The sequence below is a fragment of the Monopterus albus genome, unplaced genomic scaffold (genome assembly GCF_001952655.1).
Source record: "Monopterus albus unplaced genomic scaffold, M_albus_1.0 scaffold172.1, whole genome shotgun sequence".
Lineage (NCBI taxonomy): Eukaryota > Metazoa > Chordata > Actinopteri > Synbranchiformes > Synbranchidae > Monopterus > Monopterus albus.
In genome coordinates, this window is record NW_018128052.1 from 1,652,716 (window position 1) to 1,662,804 (window position 10,089).

Here is a 10,089-nt window from a genome sequence, read left to right on the forward strand (position 1 = left end):
TGAATTATAGTAGTATTAAGATGTTTAAAGGGTCTTATGCTTTTTAGTATGATGTAAATTAAGATACAGTTAATTACAAATACACTCTAATAAAATTCTATATTTCATAGGTCAAATTTGTGTTGCAGACTCAGTCAAATGTTGTTGAAGATACTGTATGTACTAAATAATCAGTATTTATTATTCAGTATTCATATTTTAAGCAAACATGAAGTATTTATAAGAACCCACATGAAACTGCTTGCACATGGCCTTCTTTTACACATGAGCTGCCATATCTTTCTGCACAGGTATGTACATGTCCCATATTGATTCAGTACAGGCCAGTGCATTTTATTTAACAAAACAGGACAAATCCATATTTTAAGGGATAGGTGACAACTCTAATTTGGTGTCATGGGCATGCTGCAGGAGTTTGTCAGGGGTGGATGGCTAAACACCCGGTGACCCTGCTGCAGCAGCTTTCTGGACTGAGCGGGAATGTCTTCATTTTCATGGAGGTAAACCAAAGGGTTGAGAGCACTGTTCAGACACACAAGGCCATGACTGATCTAATGAGCAATGTAGACGCCATTGTTTGGAGAGAACTCTGGACCAGAGGTAGAGGTTCTTTAATACATGATAGGGGATGTAACACACAATGAAAAGAAGAGTCATGATGAACGTTGTTGTTCAAGCATCTCTGTTTCAGTACCTTGCCAGTGATATTTTTCCTGCAGAGAACAACAACCACGTGTCCATAGCATCCCAGTGTGATGAGTAATGGGATGCCACATGTCCATAGCATCCCAGTGTGATGTGTGATGAGTAATGGGACACGAAACCCAGTGAGTGTTCATCCAAGGCTGTATTTCAGGTAATCCTTTACATATTACTTATGGGTGGTATTGTAACATTTCCCAGGCTTGTTTTTATGTTTTGGTTTAAAACATGTCTGGAAGACTCTGAACACTCACCAGCAGCCAGACTGTGATGGAAATAGACACAGAGTGCTTATGAGTTAATCTTCCCATCACTCTCATTGGATAGACTATAACCAGGTACCTGTACACACTTATGCAAACAAGGAATCCAATGCTGCCATACAAATTCAGGTTGAAGCATAATCTTGTTATCTTGCAGAAAGATAATAGTTTCTTGTTAGTAAATGTGGGTCTTTGTATATCCCTATATAGTTTAGAATGTGTGCAGTCTTGTTCGTTATACCTACTGCGTGGAACCTACAACACAAGTCTGCCAAGTTTCTGCTGATTATGCCCATTACAACAACACAGGGGGTCTTGAGAATTTCCTTTAAGTGGGTTTGTTACTGTTTTTACATTGCTGAGACCACAGCCATTTTAATACCATATGATGGAAGAATGATAACTAAAGGTCCAGGAACAGGCAGGGATGTATCTAGGAAAATTTGGATGGGGTGGCCAGGCTGGGGCACAGACTCAGAAGGGTAGCACATTTGAAAAACGTGTAAAAGGTTCATTAAAACCCTAATTCTATGAAATAATAAAACATCAAGTATTTGCAGTTTGCAATAAAAATAATGATATCAGTTATTTGTTCTAGCATCACTATGAGGTCCATATTTGTGGTTTTGGGTCACATCTGTTTATGCACCATATACATGCATAGTTAGGGCAAAAGAGCAGGACCTTCACAACACAATACAATACAGCTTGATTCATGCCTTTAAACTGAACTCATCAGTCTGGGGTTATACATAACATGTCATGTTCTACACCTGCTTCCTGTTGGAGGCTTTTTATTTTGTAAGAGACCTACTGGTTTTCACTGTTTCACCAGCTCCAGCTTTACCTCAGATAATCAGTGGCTCAGTGAAGTCACCTGTTATCTGGCTATATAACCTTCCTCCTCCAGTTTTCCTCTTGCCAGATTGTTATGCTTGTTGCAGGAAGTGCTGCCTGGCAATCCCCTGCTCTTGTCGCCCCAAGACCTATTACAAGACCTGTACTTGGTTGTCTGTTACCTAGCCTGTACTCTGTCTGTTATTCTCTGCCTGCCTAACACTTGTTGTTTGCCCTGCAGTGCTGTCCAACCATCTCCTGTTCTGTTAACTGACCTGTTCCCTGCCTGCTGCTGTCTTTTACCAGACATGAATCCTGCCTGTTCTGACTCTCCAACTGCTTTTACCTTGTTGGTGCTGTAAGTTGCCAGTCTCATCTGGTTGTGACTTTTGAGCCTCTTATGTGCTCTTGGCTCTGGACGCCCTCTGCCTGTATTTCTGCATCTCTTTGTTTCTTAGTTGTTTTTTGCAAGCTGGCAGAAGAGGACAGTTTTTCTTCTGCCCTTTTGGTGTTTATGCATACTTTGCTGTGTGTTTTTGAAACTGAGGAGTGCCTTTACCTGATTCCAGCAGCCACATACAGTATGCCCTTTTGTGGTGTTTCTCTGTTATCAATTGTCTGGCCTGTGTAAAACCTACCTACAGCGAAGATCCTCTTGGAAGCCAAGCAGGGCTGGGCCAGTACCTGCATGGGAGACTGCTGGAAACATCAGCGATGCCAGTGAGATCAGTGTCTGTCAACATCAGGTGGTCCAGAGCAGCCCTCACCTGAATACCATAGCTGCCATCACCACTTCCAGTGGCCCTGCCCCTTCCTGAACCCCTTTAAATCTCAAATTACTCCAACTTTGTCTCCTGCATTTGGGTCCTTCCCTTGCTTGACAGCTGCCTTCACCACTCCCAGTGGCCCTGCCCCTTCCTGAACCCCTTTAAATCTCAAACTTTTACTCCAACTTTGTGTCCTGCATTTAGGTCCTTCCCTTGACATAAATACCAATACTGACATTGTAATGTTCACTTCTTCTTTTAAGGTCAAGATAGTATATGCATATAGGCTTATGTATTTTTGTTTTCCACTGATGATCTAGCGTGTGTATTCAGATATGTGCAGTTTGTCACAACCCTACCATCACAGACAGCACTGCTTGGCAGGTAGAATACATCATTAGGCAGCACGGCATTAACACATCTTAAGTCAGTGCCTTGACATTATGGTCACTGTGTAGGTTGAAAGCATTCTGCTCTTTGGTTAACATATTTTAAAAGAACATGTGTTTGTGTAGCACTGGCAGTAGCACAGTCACACCACTCTTTAAAGCTTTTCACACTTGCAGATTTAAATAAATTATGTTTAATTAAGCTGTGTTTTCTTGCTATGTGATTTCGAAAAGTCTTTGATTTAGAAATACCTACTGTAATAATAAATGAACAAGCAGAACAACTTGCAGATGACTCTATGAATGTAAGTTTAAGACTCTTTATCCTAATTAGTTCAACTCTTTTAACTGCTGTCAAGCATGTAAAGCAAGTCTTCAGAGGGAACTACATTCTGGAGCAGACTCCTTGTTCACAACATACTGGCTGTGATGACTCCCAGTTTCAGTCAGATGGAAGCCTGTCATCCCCATTCTCCTCTGTCAGCCCTCTGCAAAACTTGTTTTCATTCAGCATCCTGCAAAATTTGATTGCTCTTTGAAGTTTAATCCAACCTTTCACCTGGCCCCATTTGAGCCAATTACTTGTGGAATATGGTGCCCATCATTGTTTACTCGAAAACACACTGAGGGTGAAAATGCACACAAAGCAAGTGTTCCTCCTTCATTTTACTTGAAGAGGCAGGATCTAAAAATAGAGATTTTTCTTGCATCCTCCAGTGCGCATGTCGATGGGGTTATCACATTCTGATGCAGATTCCAGGAGTGGGAGAAGGGTGTCTGCTTGTGTGCTTTCATTTCTCTGTGTGTGTTGTGATGTCTCTGTATCTACACAGGTGTGAGCAGGATATTACATTGCTTTTATTTGGTAGGGTCACATGATGAGAAGGTCAAGATGGGTCTTTAGAATTACTCTGATGTTTTACAGAAAGAGAAACAAGAAGCATTTTGATATAAAACTATACAAATAAAAAAATATTTTTACACATAGGATGTACGATGACAGGCGATATATGTACTAGGGATGGGCAATAATTTGCAAATATTCGAATAGTCATATTTTTAAAAAATGTAATATTTCATGTGACTATGGTTGTGTCTTTACAAACAAAGAGCCACTGTTTCCCCTCGCTTTTACCTGCACCTGGAAATAACATGACAACAAGGTCAGTGTATCATTTTACTACAGCGCCAAATACAAACAGCAGAAACGTGCAGAGACTACAGCCATCAAAAAGTTCTGTGTGGAACCTTTTGGAGAAAATAAGCAAAAACGAGGTGCAGTTCAAACTCTGCCAGGTTAAGTTAGCATATTATAAATCGACAACTATGCACAGCCATGTGAAGGTGAGGACTCCAGGAGAAAGTGGGTCACAGGCTGTAGATCAACAGTCAGTGGCTTTGTCACCTGAAGAAGGAAGTTTGATGACTGATGTGCAGAGCAAACAACAGCCCTCATCACAAAGGTGATAGCAAAGGACATGCTACCCATTAGCTTAGTCAAGGGGGAGGGTTATCAAAGTTTGATGGCATTTGTTCAGCTAGAGTATACGGTACCATCAAGAAAAACAGTCACAGCACGATGGGATAAACTGTGTGATGATAATGCATGTGAGCTGCACAGTCGTTTGACAAGTCTTGAAACGGTGTCTCTGACCACAGACATATGGACATGTCAAATAGTTCCCAGCAAATTTCAAATAGTATTTTAGTTTGAAATACTCATCTCTAATATGTACAATAAACAATATAATATGTGAGAATTTTTTTAGTTCCCTGTGTCTTCAAAGGTGTCCTGTCTGTATTTCTTCCACTGCTTGCTGGTGTTATTGTTTACATGGATTTTAAATGTGTGCACAAATGTTGTGCACAGTTTGCCAGCTGAAACATGTAAGTGATCGATTAAAGTGTTCTGACATGAGCATGTTGAAGCAAATAGAAACATGAATAAAGATTAACAGTGACAATGATTGTTTGTGTGTGTGTAAATGTACTCGCTCTTGACGAAAGCGTACTTGTTGATGGTCTCAATGACATTCTTGAAGAGGATCTTGGAGGTCAGGGTATAGCCATGGTGGACAATGGGTTAACCGTCCTGTCCATCCCAGCAGACCACTGTGGACAGGAGAGAAAAAGAAGGGGAAACAGTTATTTAATCTATTGTGCAGACATTAAGTAGCAACGCATTTTATCCTGGTTCCAGTGCAAAGCAATTGGTAACGTCATGCTTTGCTACTACACCCACTTTATTTACTGTCTCTGCCTGAAACTGTCTGATCTGTCTTTAGGCCACTTAAACGAACAATTCTCATCACAACAGCTTTAAATATTTGTGGCAACAACAACAGCAAACTAAGTCTGTAGACAGCTGTGGTTAGCCTTCACTAAAACTAATGCTAAGTTAGTACCTTTTAGGTTAAAGTGTCGTTCAAAAACTATTGAAAACACATCAGTGAGCCACAACGCTGCATTCATTACTGTGGATACACACATATAATAGTTTACTTTGACTCAGCCAATGCACTGTTTCCTCCAGTTTGGGTAGCTTTTTGTAAAACCTGCAGTGGCCAGCTGTTTTTGGAAATTACTGAGCCCTGTTTAAATATTAAACTAAACATTTCTGATTTGCATCTTCAGTGGGCATCACTGAGGTGCACAGACAGGGTAGAGAAGGTTTTTGTAATTCACAGGATTTGTTGACAATAAAAGAAATGAGCCTGAACAGCACTTTCCATGTAGCCACACTGTGACAATTTAGCCATCAGCTCAGGTCTGTACAGACGTTTGTGCACCGTCAACATTTGACTTCATGGGTCAGCTGTGATACAATTTTTGGGAGTGTGTATGTACAAGAAAAGGTTAACACAAACCGGGGCCTTTCCATGTGGAGTTTCTACCTTCTCCTTGTGCCCGGGTGAGTTACTTCCGGGTAGTTACCTGATCAGATTTTACTGCTAATTTTAAGTTCAGACTAAGCAGGTATTTGTGAATGGACACATGTCCACTATCATTACTTCAAATACAGGATTTTCTCAGGACTGTGTCTTTTCTCCTCTACTTTTTAATCTTGTATACAGACAGCAGCAGGACTTCTCAGGAAGCTAGTTTTCTTGTCATGTTCTCTGACGACACCGTCTTCTTGTCTCTTCTTTGGGGCCACCAATCTGACATCTCTTACTGAATTTGTTAAATGGCCAGATGACTAGTGCCTCGTCTTAAATGTGCCTGAAACAAAGGAACTTGGAGATTTGAGGAAGAGCTGCATCAAACCGACAGTCAGCACCGTGCATGCCGAGGAGTTATAGACTGTACACACATAAAAACTTGGGTACAGTGTTTGATTCCCAACTTAAATTTGAGAATACTGACAGTATTTTCAAGAAAGGTCACCAGTAAATTCATTTGCATAGGGTCTGCAAGGTAATTTTATCACCTGAGTCTTAACCTTTTCATTTGTGTGCTGGTACAAAGGCCCAAACTGCTTATGTAATATTGTGACGGTCTGCTCCAAGATTGCTGGAGTTCAACAAAATGACCTGTGTTGGAGGAAAGTCAACCATTTTGATCAAGGGTGGTCTGTATAAATGAACTGCTATGAATACCACCCTGCTGTGCAAGTTACAGTGGGGCTACCCATTTTCTTAAAGTGATCTGTCCTCAATACATGACTGTAATTGGCCTCATTAACAGCAATGATGAGGCCAACTACAGGAGTGAGGTGTGCCAACTGGCCCAGTGGTGTAAGGACAAGACCTCTCCCTCAATGTGGGGATGACTAAAGAGACTGTTGTGGACTTCAGGAGAAATCCTCTAAAGCATCCACCACTGACCATCGACAGTGCTGTTGTGGAGAGAGTGAGCAGTACCAAGTTCCTGGGGGTGCACATCTCTGAGGACCTCTCCTGGAACAACAACACCACATCACTGGCCAAGAAAGCTCAAACATGCCTCTACTTCCTCAGCAAACTGAGGAGAGCCAGTGCCCCACCCCCCATCATGTGCTTCTTCTACCGGGGCACCATTGAGACCATCATCACTGGCTGCATCACTGTGTGGTACAGAGGTTGTACTGCCTCCTGCGGAAGGACCCTGTAACACATAGTGAAAACAGCCAGCAAGATCATCAGTGCCCCTCTGCCTTCCCTTACGGACACTTTGAACACCCACACCGCCTCACCCGCCGAGCCATCAGCATTGCTGATGACACCTCCCACCCCGCACACTTCCACTTCAGACTCCTGCCTTCAGGGAGCAGGTATTGGAGTCTTCAGGCCCACTCCACCAGACTTACAAACTGCTTCAACCTCCAGGCTGTGAGGATGCTGAACACTGCTCACTACCTCCCCCCCTCTGCCCCCTGGACTGTGACCCACCACAGAACATAAAAAGACTACATCTGCTGCTTTGCCCAAACCCAGTACATTCCCCCTTCTTGTTATATTACATGTAAATCGGCTGCTGACTGTTTTTACCGTCTTATCTACTGCTGTTGGTCATTTGCACTACTGTCCATGTGCAACTAAATCTTCTCCTGACTGTTTTTTTTTTTTTACGTCATATCTGCTGCTGTTGGTCATTTGCACTGCTGCCCATGTACATTTCATAAGCTATCATGCACCTCATCACCAACTCCCCTGGTGATGCTGACCATCTGACAATCTTCTTGTTATTATTTGCACTACTGTCACTGTTTGCACATGGCTTTGAGTTTCATCATAGCCTATTAGGTTGTACCATTTAGTTTATCCTTATTACTTGAACTCAGTTTTCTTATTCTGTTTATTCTGTGTTTATTCTATTTTCATTCTATTTTAGTTTCTTAAATGGTATGGGCATTCAACATTAGGTGAGAAAGAAACAGTATTTTGATTTTTCTGTATGTCCTGCACATATAGTGAACTGACAATAAAAATCCTTGATCTTTTGATCTTGATCTCAGTAAGTGAGAGCAGCAGCTTATTGTGACCAACTTCAGAATCTATTTTCTTTGTTAAAAAAAAAAAGAAGAAAAAAACAGTCTGGCTTTTGGTTCATCTTATATCAAATTTAAACAAAACTTTTGTTTGTTCAAATACACTCTGCTCTGAGTGCTCATGAAACAAGCCAAATGTGTTGTTAGTTAATGTAGTGAGGTTAATACTAGTGGGCTGCTCTTCACCTCTGCTGGGGACCCCAGCTCCTGAGGAAGACAGAAAAAAATCTCTTAATATAAATAAGTGAAAATGAGCTGGAAACCTTGTGCACTTATAAAGGCAAAACAGATTCTAATTAAACCAGAAGACCATCAGAAAATGTACATGAAAAGCAAGTGAAACGTGACAGTTCATTTAAGACTTAAGTTTCAGACACCATTGACTACTTTATAAATGTGTATCAAACTTTCCTCACTAAAATCAATTTATCAAAACCAGTTACACTAAATAGAGTGATTTAACTTTCAACTGATAACACATTGGTCAAATGAAGCACCCGGCTTAGTAGGTAGGTAAGTCACAATGTTTCATACTCTAAAAATATGGCTATTACATTCATGTTAAAAGTCAGACATGCTCCATGGCCACATGTACATTGTCATGACACTTCACATGAAAACAAGCTGGGACCCACAGAACTGTTCTCTTACCATCAGGCTTGGTGGGGGCCCTCGTCCTCACTCTCTTTCTCTTTTTTGCCCTATATAAACCAGCAACACAAAACAAACACGTTAGACTTTCCACCTCTCAGCTGATGTAATCAAGATTTTTTCACTGAGTGTGTTTTATCATCCAATGAAGGGAATAAGCATATGAACGGTGTGTGAGCAGCGTGTACATACATAATTGTCTCTGGAGGACCAGTCGTAGTGGTTCATTATGTGGAGCAGATTCTCCATCTCAGCTTCCTCATAATACTTGGCCTGTTCCTCTTTGGATAGCGCCTTCCATTGTGGACACACAGTAACACACTGTCAGCACACATACTGACACACTACTACACACAACTACAGGCTCAAACAGGAGTGTATATAACATGTTAACAGATACATGCAGATCCACATCAATGTGGGCAGGCTATGCAATGCACAGTGTATCTGTGCTCTGCAGAAATGCTAGAAATCCTTGATTTTAATTTTGATTTGCTCTCTGTTCTAATAAATTGTTTTCAACAAAAGAAGGAAAAATGTCTGATCCAAATGTGAGGACTTTGAAAGCTAAGAACAAGTATAAGTGCAGAAACATTTTTGTCATTGTGATGAAGTTTGTGTGACACTGAGTGTCTGAGACACAAGGACCACACACACTTACCCTCTGCCCCAGAACAGCATTCACAGTCTTTCACCTGCTTCCATAAAGTTCTCATTAACAACCTTCATGTACTCCTCAAAGTTATCATTCGAAACCATTTTCCAATATCCATTCAGATTGACTGTCTGATGCTGGTTTCCTTCTATCCACTGAATGAGGAGGCCCCCTGTAGATGGATCTATGCAATTAAGCCCACAACCTGCTGCTAAAAGCCCTACTTTGAATTAAACTCACTCACCTGTTGAATTAATCTGATTACTTGTTGGATTTCCACCCACTTCCCTCCCACAGGCTGTCACCATGTAACCCCTCAATCCTCACTGCACTTTTTCTACATACTGTACCTGCAGCATACAGTACATAGGCTCCATAACGTATAATATAGTTGTATGTATTATCATAGAGAATGCTTCCTCCTTAACACTTCCTTTATTGACACAGGGGGCGACTGTGGTTCAGTGGGTAGAGCAGTCCACATGTCGAAGTGTCCTTGGGCAAAACACTGAACCCCCAAGTTGCCCCTGATGGTTGTGTGTAACATACTTGGCCAAATAAAGGTGATTACAGGTACATTTATATGGCAGATTTGGCGTGAACACTGTTGGTGCTGTATAAAGCTTAATTGTATTTGAATCAGGGTTATAACCATGCTGTCAACAGTCAACTGAATGGAGTAAAATAACAGTGATTAGATATAGCACTGATCAGCCTGTGAATCTGGCTGAATGAAGCACACATTTGGGTAATACACACAGAACAAAAGCAGAATCACCTGAGCTTAAAATGTTCCAAATGTAGCCCAATAGGCTTGTCACATGCTTTGTCTCACCTAAATGACTGAGTTAATTTG

General features: G+C 41.3%; 1 pseudogene; it reads right to left on the reverse strand.

Annotated features, from left to right (window-relative positions):
- Positions 1-383: 383 nt before the first annotated feature.
- Positions 384-2,178, reverse strand: LOC109969254 (P2Y purinoceptor 1-like; annotated as a pseudogene).
- Between the last annotated feature and the right edge of the window lie 7,911 nt (positions 2,179-10,089).